We start from the raw sequence: 9,129 nt of genomic DNA on the forward strand, positions 1-9,129 counted from the left end.
CACGACCCACGTTGTCATTTTCACACAACAGTCAACATACAAAATCCTCGAACGAATCTCCTATTCACTTCCAGATGATTCCCACTCTGGATCTCACGTCGACCTGGCCTTATGGAGGATCACCGACCGGGAAAAACCCAATCAACCCCCAGCGAGCAACATTCCGAAGCAGCAGCTCAAGGGACGACAGCTAAGCTTCTATGGAGCATGGTACCAGCTCTACCCGTGGCTGCACTACTGCCCAGCGCGGCAGAAAGTCCTGTGCTTCAACTGCGCCAAAGCACACGAGCTGGGGACAGTAAAGGGGCGTCAGGAGTCCGCCTTCAGCTGGATCGGCTTTGAAAACTGGAAGAAGGCACGTGAGAAGTTTCGAGACCATGCTGCCTCCGAAGCTCATCGAGACGCGATTTACTGCTCTACGGCTCGCCCGGTCACAGATGTGCTGGAAGCTGCGGGAACAAAAGACGCGAAAATCGCAAGAGACAATCTCAAGATCATCATCACCAGCCTGATGTACCTCGCGAAGCAAGGCTTGGCCTTCAGGGGCCATGAAGGATGCGAGGGTAACTTCTGGCAGCTGTTGCAGCTTCGAGCCACTGACTGCCCAGAACTTAGAGGCGGCTAGAAAGGAAGGAAACGTTCACTCACCAAGACTGCCAGAATGAGCTACTTCAACTCCTGAGCAAAGAAGTTGTGCGGAGCATCGTCGCTGAGATCAAAAGTACGGGAGACAGCATATCGGATGGAGTGGAGAAGTGCCGGTACTTTTCGGTCATAGTTGACGGTACGCAAGATGCCAGCGGGACAGAGCAGCAGTCGATATGTCTACGATACGTAGATGACGACTTCCGTGTTCATGAGGAATTTGTAGGATTCTTCGAGCCCAGTTCGACAACAGGGGCTGCATTGGCGCACATGATCTCTGATGCTCTTTGCAGGCTGGGACTGCCGCTCAGTATGCTTCGGGGTATGGCGTTTGACGGGGCAGCAAACATGTCGGGCAAAACCGGTGGAGCGCAGGCGATTTTGCGGCAACGTCAGCCTGCTGCTCTCTTTGTTCACTGTGGCGCACACTGCGTAAACCTGGTGGCCAGAGACTGCACGGACGGCTCCACGTTTATCCGAAATGCTCTGCAGACGGTGAATGAGGTCGGCTTACTTTTTAGTCAGTCGATGAAGTTCCGTGAGCAGTTTGCTACCATCCGTTCTGAAGACGGAAAGGACGCCCACAAGCTTCGGCCTCTTTGTCCAACCAGGTGGACAGTTCGTTTATCTGCGGTAGAGGCCGTGATCAATCAGTATGATGATATGATGAAGGCACTGCAAGACATAGCCTCAGGCAGCAGTAGCGTTTCGGTGAGGGCTTCCGGACTTTATTCTCAGCTGAGTAAGGAATCGACGCTGATCGCGCTGCACCTGGCACGACTGGTCCTTTCTCCTTTGGATCGCTTGGGCCGCCAACTTCAGGGCCGCAGCTGCAGTGTGTCGGACCTTCTGGAAAATGTCCGAGGGACTATTCGGCCACTCCACGCCCAGCGTGACCAGGCCAAGGGGCTGGTCATCAGTCTCCGCCAGAAAGTCGACCAGTCGCGCTGCGAGGAACCGATCCAGCTGCCTCGTCAGAAGAAGGCACCAGCTCGGTTCTCTGAGGGCACAGAGCTGACTGCATCGAGCACCATCAACGACTACCTCGAGCGGCAGCTGACGGAGGTAGTGGACAGAGCCTGCATGCAGCTAACGCAGCGTTTTGACCAGGATGGCGTAAGGGAGCACGCGAAGATGGAGGCGCTGCTCTTGGGGCAGCACGACGCGTGCAGCGTGGCAGCTCAGCTCCATCGCAGTACCTGGGCGGCCGATCTATCTGCGGCGGACTTGTCTCCGCAGCTCCAAGTCGTGTTCCGGGACAGAAGACCTAAGTCTCTTCAGGATGCGGTCAACATCATGCAGGAGGTGCCTGAGCCCGCAAGAGCAATGTTCCCAGAAGTGAACAAGTTCTTGCAGCTCCTCCTGACACTGCCTGCAAGCTCTGCAACGGCCGAGAGGAGTTTCAGTGCGCTGCGCCGCCTGAAGACTTGGCTTCGTTCGACGATGCGCCAGGACCGACTCACCTCGGTGGCTGTCTGCCACGTACACCGGCACCGGGTGGATGCTGTGGATGCTGACAAACTCGTCGCTCAGTTCGTCAGCCTTAACGCCGGCCGAGAGCGAGTATTTGGGCGTCAGTGAGCTGTGAGTGGAGGTAATAAACCTGTGTCTCTGCACTTCTAAGTTTGATCTTTCTCTGGAATGTTCGATATTTTTATTACAAGATCCTTTCAATCACACGTGAATCGAAAAGACTCACGTTAATGCGACATTGCACGAGCAATTCAAAGGGAGACGAAAGCCGATTTAGGCGGTCAAAATTAAGCACATGCCTTTAGGTATATAGAATATGCTTCGCTTGGTCTGTAGCTGAAGCAAAACGAGCATATTTAACAATGAATGACACGAAAGTTTATCACCAAAAGTTAAACGGCTTCCTTTGAGGAAAGTCAATTTTGGTACTTGTGTTCTATGTATTTATAATTTAAGTAAACAAACCGGCAGGGTAATGCTCGACTCAAAAAAAAATGCCGACTCGACTCATCATTCAACTTCAGAAAGCCCTGACTCAACTCTGACTCAATCAAGGAGCTGATGTTTTCCCTTGACTCGACTCATGACTCAAGCGGCTCAATGAAAATATGAGTTGACTCAAACTTGACTCAAATTTTTTGTTGAGTCAAGTGTGTTGTTGACTCAAAAGTGACTCAGATAAAAAAGTTGTTGAGCGGGGGGGGGTGAGAAAAAATCCGGCAGCAGGGCCAGGCCTAAGTTGTTAAGGGGGAGAATGAAAAGCTTATATATATTGTTTCTAGAAAGATGAGTCAGCTGACTCATGTTCCTAAATGTTTTTGACTCAACTCAATGTCAAAAGTTATTTTACTGACTCAACTCTGACTCAACTCAGCACCTTCATATTTTTGTCCGACTCAACTCTGACTCAACTCAACAGCTCAACATTTTATCCGACTCGACTCAAATCTGACTCATTTGAGAGAGTTGAGTCAAATTTCTGACTCGACTCATGAGTCAAGCACAACCCTGCAAACCGGAAATAAGCAAGTCCAAACCTTCCCCATTTACATTTACCATTCGTACTGAAAGGCGTTCTTCTGAAAAATCAAAATATCTTAGTGACACCCATGCATTCTGACATTAAAAAATAAAATCAAAGCATAGTGTGTCGTTTATTCTTTGTGTCCCACGATGCCCTGAAAAGTCAAGTGAGCGCATTGAAAGTCAAAGGAAATGCATTATATGGCCTTATATGTCACCATGCATTATCAAAATATAATGAAGCAGGTGCGCGGTTGCTGCAACGTACCAATAAAACGTTGTCACAACGTTTTACCACAACTTTCGGACCAAACCATGGCTTCACAACGTTCAGAACGTTGCTACAACGTAATTAAAACGTAATTTCGCAACTTACCGAAACACGACGTTGTGACAATGTTAACGTTTCCTGTTAGCTGGGCTGGGCTTAGAAATTATGCCTGAATGAACATAATGAAAAGAAGTGCGCAATAAAAATAATAAAAACCGCCCGGCTACGTCGAAAATAAAGTGCATCAAATCCAGAGAAAAGACTGAAAACGGGGTTGCGGGGTTCTAGCATAGAAAAAAATCCTGCAGGATCCGTCGAGCTTCGTCCCCCCCCCCCCGGCACTCAAAAACCCATGACGACGCCCCTGACCACAACGTTCCGATTTATCGTTGTGACAACGTAATTTTGTAGACTCCAGACAACGGCGTGACAACGTCATCCGACCATGCATTTGAATGTCGTCACATCGTTTCTGTAACGTGACCGTGACGTTCCAAAACCGTTCTCACAACGTCCCGCCAACGTTATGAAATGTTTTCTGTAACGTGCCAACAGTGTTTCTGGAACGTTGTCACCACGTTTCCACAACGTGACTACAACGAGTATAGAACGCTTTGGCCACAGTGTATGTTTATAATAGCTTTGGCACCGTCTCTGCCAGTCTCTGCGACGTTTCTGAACGTTTTTATCACGTGCGCACCACGTTGTCGCTACTTCGTATTGCCGTCCCTGCGACCCTGAGTAAACGTCCTAAACATTTTCGCAACGTCCTCTCAACGTGTTCGCAACATACTCAGAATCTGTTTCCGACGCTCTCTTCTCGTTCTCTAGACTTGTAAAAAAGGCATGTAAGAAGTGTATATTTCAATACATCACACAGGTAAATTTACAAAAAAAAAAAACGACGGCGGCGGCATCAGTGATGGGCATGGGGCCCAGGGGCGCCCCCATGAGGGCGTGGGACGGAATTGGGTTCTACCGGCTCTAGCGCTAGCCGCTAGCACGCCAGAACTGGTGGAAGTTCACTTCTTCACTAACCCTCGCTGGGAGGATCACTCGGCGGACCGTTAGGCACCGGCTCATTTGCGGCCTCGATGTCCCTAGGCAGCTGGCAGTGCCTGACCAGACGGTCTGCGCGCGCCCCGTTCCGATCGCAGCTTCCGAACAGCCATTTCGCTACCGCCTTGCCGACAGTAGGCCTGGCGCCTGCACACAAGGCGCGCTGACGAGTTGCAGGACGTCTGCGGGAAGACATGAGGGAAAATCAGACATATTCAATTCATGAAAAAAAAATCACAAAAAAATACCTGCACCAGTCTTCCCGTAACAGTGCGACAGGCTAGATCAAACATGTCAACACCTTAGAGGCTAGAGCTATGTACTAGTGATGTCAATTACGGAAAATCGGAATACCGATACCAAACCAAATACCAACCAAAACCGTGGAGAAGTACCGAAACCAAACCAACTTGGGAACATGAGAAAAATACCAACTTTTTACCGATTTCTTAGCCTCTTAAACATTAGCAAGGGTTCATGATACCAACAAAATACCAAACACACTAGGATTGAAATACCAAATACCGAGTTGGTATCGGTTTGGTATCGGTATACCAAAAAGCTGGTATCCGATTGTCATCTCTACTATGTACATACAATGAACTATAGCCTAGACCGAACGATATTTCAAGGCACAATCTTGCAAATGCTACTCGTAAATGGTACTTTGACTTGCCAGTCAAAGCAACAATCACATCAAACGCAGACAACTGGCGCTATCTTTCATCTTCCAGCTATCTCAGCCGCGACCGCCGCCGGCCCTCACCGCCCGCTCGCGCCGCACAGACTGCGGCTCGGCCGGCTGGCTCTGAACGCCGACCGGTGACACTGACGTCACGGCCCCTCCGGCGAGGTCAGGGCGAGCCACCGCTCGACACTGGCGGCCGGCGTGGCTCGCTGACAGCCGCGGACAGCAGCTGCGTTTACATAGGGATAGTTGCAAGCCTCTAGCTCCGCCTGTGATGTTGCAAAACATGCCAATGACGCTTTATAATTTACACAATGACCTCATCTAAATATAAGCAAAGTACTGCATTAAAATTATCGCAGAAGTGAGCAACAGCCCCGACAAAAATGCTATGTGACTGGGCATATTGTTTGGGTGGCAGGGAGCCGGATTTGTGCCGGACTTGGCGGTCCGAAACCATACTAACTCAAACTCCGGAGCGCTACGGCAAAGACTGGCTTACCGGAGTCACCATCAAATTAATACCCACCCGCCTTTTAACTATATGTTATATATGTTATATATATATATATATATATATATATATATATATATATATATATATAGGGAGTTTACAAATTCACTAGGGAGTTTGCAAACTCACTGACCGGTCAGGGAGTTTGAGGAATTTCAGAGCGATTGGGCCAAATAAAAACAAGTGTGCAGCATGTGGGTGTCATACGTGCCGTCCGTTATGTTAAAACAACTATGTATATGTTATATGTGTTATATATATAAATAAATAAATATATATATATATATATATATAAATATATATATATATATATATATATATATATATATATATATATATATATATATATATATATATATATATATATATATATATATATATATGTTACAGGGAGTTTGAGAAATCCGTGAGTTTGCAAACTCCCTAGGGAGTTTGCAAACTCACTGACCGGTCAGGGAGTTTGAGAAATTTCAGAGCGATTGGGCCAAATAAAAACAAGTGTGCAGCATGTGGGTGTCATACGTGCCGTCCGTGATGTTAAAACAAAGGCGGCTAGTTGTAGGGCCTCGCACGCTGACAAAAAGCTTATAGATCATATGCACACCATTAATACCTTTTTTTATTTTAAACTGCTTAGTGATCTATCCATGCATGTACCGCCGATTTATTTAGTCATACATTTATTTAGTGCACGTCCCAATTAGATCCGTTCCACTCAAGTGTGGCTATTCCAGAGCCAGGCTCAATATATCAAAGTAGAAACAGCTCACTGTTGGCCACTTGCTAAAGTACAGATACACGCACCAATTCACGCCCATTCCCACTCCGCCATAGACGTGTCATCGAGAGCCGGCGCTGCTGGCAGCCAGCCCAGCTGCGACTGGCGCACGCTGCTTGTTTGTTTTTGTTTTGTTGGGTTATAGGCCCTTTCGGTCTGACAAGACCATTTCAGAGCCGGACGAATGATAGGAATTAGGGGGAGACACCCTACAGAGTCGCCGGGGCTGAGCCCGTCCGAATGGACAGGGCGACCAGCCCCCCAAGCACTCTCTGCACCCGGTTACGGGGTGCGCTCCCTCGGGAGCAGCGGTGCCGCTCCAAGGGAGCAGCCCGCATGAGATAAAGGTGCCTGTCCAGCCTGGAGCGGGGGTTTCGGCGTTGAGAAGGATTTCAATATCCTGATTCCTGAGGATGGAAACGACGGAAAGGAGGAGCACGTTGCTCCGAACCTCCCCTTTACATAGCCGCGAGTAGCATTTTTTTCCGGTAAAACAATTAAGGATCTGTAAGTTTTTTGTCAGCGTGCGACGGTTATATAGGCCGCACCACTACATAGTCACCTTTGTTTTAACACGCGCACCGACGGGGGTCTGCGCCAACTTAGTACCACTGAGATCTCGAGAACGAAGCAAGATAGCGACAAGCAGTAAACGGCATCGAATACGCACGGACAAGGTCTACAATTTTTACCGAAGTCATTTTCAGGTCAGGTCAAAGGTGACGTCACAGGGGTCAAAAAAGTCAAAATGGTGGCGCTAGATATGGAGAGCGTTTTTCTCAAATAACTTTCGAATTAGTCAAGATATGAACAAACTAAGGGCATCATCGTGATCCTCTCGTCAATCCGCATCGAATGATATGTATGTTGACCTCGAAAGGTCAAGGTCAAAGGTTGACCTCAGGTCACGTGACCTCGTGACCTCATGTATATCATTCGATGCGTCTTGACGAGCTGAACACAATGAGACCATCCGCGCGGCTGTATCTTGTTCCTATACGGAGTTATTGGCAAAAAACCTTTGGTGACCTTTGATGACGTCACATGACCTTACAGCTGCCCAACAGCAAAACAGACCTCATGGTAGTGAAGGTTGATCGTATATGAAGTCATGTATGGTATATGGGGCCATTCCGACCCGTTTTAGTGGTAAAACAAGGAGTTGATTTTTCCCCATTGACTTATAATGGGGAGGTCGAGAAATTGACCTGACCTTAGGTCACCGATATCAAAATTCCGAGATATGAAAATTGTAGCTACTAATGACCTAATAACATCCTGCGACTTTCAAAGGCCTCCGACATCTACTGTAGCTCTGGCACGGTGACAAAGTTGCAAAAAAGTGACTGGAGGCTGGGTCATTCAAAGTGACCTAGTGACCTGACCTTAAAAGTTAGGAGGTTCAAACTTGCACACCATGTGTAAAATTAATGAGAGAATAGTCGTACCAAATTTCGCGGCGCGTATTTCCCGCTATTTGCGAAAAACCTCACGGGGGGGCGATATCCGCCCCCCCCCCCGTCGGTGCGCGTGTTAACATCACGGGCGGCACATATGCCACCCTCATCTTAAGCCCTTGTTACGCTGCCGAATTTTGGTACACGAATGTGCACGAATATGCAAGTCATCCTATGGGTCGGACCAATTCGGGATCTTTCTTCCACGGTCTTGGCATTTCGCAGACCAGTCGGTGTCTACCGCGCGACTTTTAAGCCCTTGTTACACTGCCGAATTTTAGTACACGAATATGCACGAATATGCATTATGCAAGTCATCCTATGTCGCGGAACGATTCGGCATCTTTCTTCCACGGTCTTGGCATTTCGCAGACCAGTCGGTGTCCACCGCGCGACTTTTACGGTTCGTCACGACCGCCACGAATATTTCATGAAAAATGAAAATTTCGTGGCCGTTCGCCGAACTTATAATAAACGAACATGATCGCCAAACAGTCGCCGAGTCGCCGCCGACATGTCGCTGCGTGTGCCGACTTGTTGCCAAGGTATCGCCGACTATTCGCAACAGATTCGCCATTCATTCGCGATGTTCGCCGAATCATGGATCAGCTTCGACCCGCGCACGATTAGGGGGGCCCCACCCGTTTTCTGCAAATCAGGCTCTGTCGGCGAACTGTTCGCCTCTGTCGGTAAACTGTACGCCGAGTTCCTACACGACGTGATTCGGCGACAGGGTCGTGGCCAAAATTCGGCAGTGTAACACGGCCTTTACACACCTGATTTTATTTGGCCCAATCGCTCTGGAATTTCTCAAACTCCCTGACCGGTCAGTGAGTTTGCAAACTCCCTAGTGAATTTGCAAACTCACGGATTTCTCAAACTCCCTGTAACATATATATATATATATATATATATATATATATATATATATATATATGTTACAGGCAAAGTGAAAACTCGGGCATTTTGCAAAATGCCTAGGCAATTTGCAAAATGCCTGACCGGCTGGGCATTTTGCAAAATGCCCAGGCAATTTGCAAAATGCCTGACCGGCCAGGCATTTTGCAAAATGCCTAGGCAGTTTGCAAACTGCCTGGCCCACCAGGCATTTTGCAAACTGCCTGAAATTATTTTCTCAGGCAGTTTGCAAAATGCCCGACATCGAACTCACACCAGCGACGATGCGTAAGCATTATTGTAAGTGCCGCTTACAGGGGTTAA

The sequence above is a fragment of the Amphibalanus amphitrite genome, unplaced genomic scaffold (assembly GCF_019059575.1).
Source record: "Amphibalanus amphitrite isolate SeventyFive unplaced genomic scaffold, NRLGWU_Aamphi_draft 000004F_arrow, whole genome shotgun sequence".
NCBI lineage: Eukaryota > Metazoa > Arthropoda > Thecostraca > Balanomorpha > Balanidae > Amphibalanus > Amphibalanus amphitrite.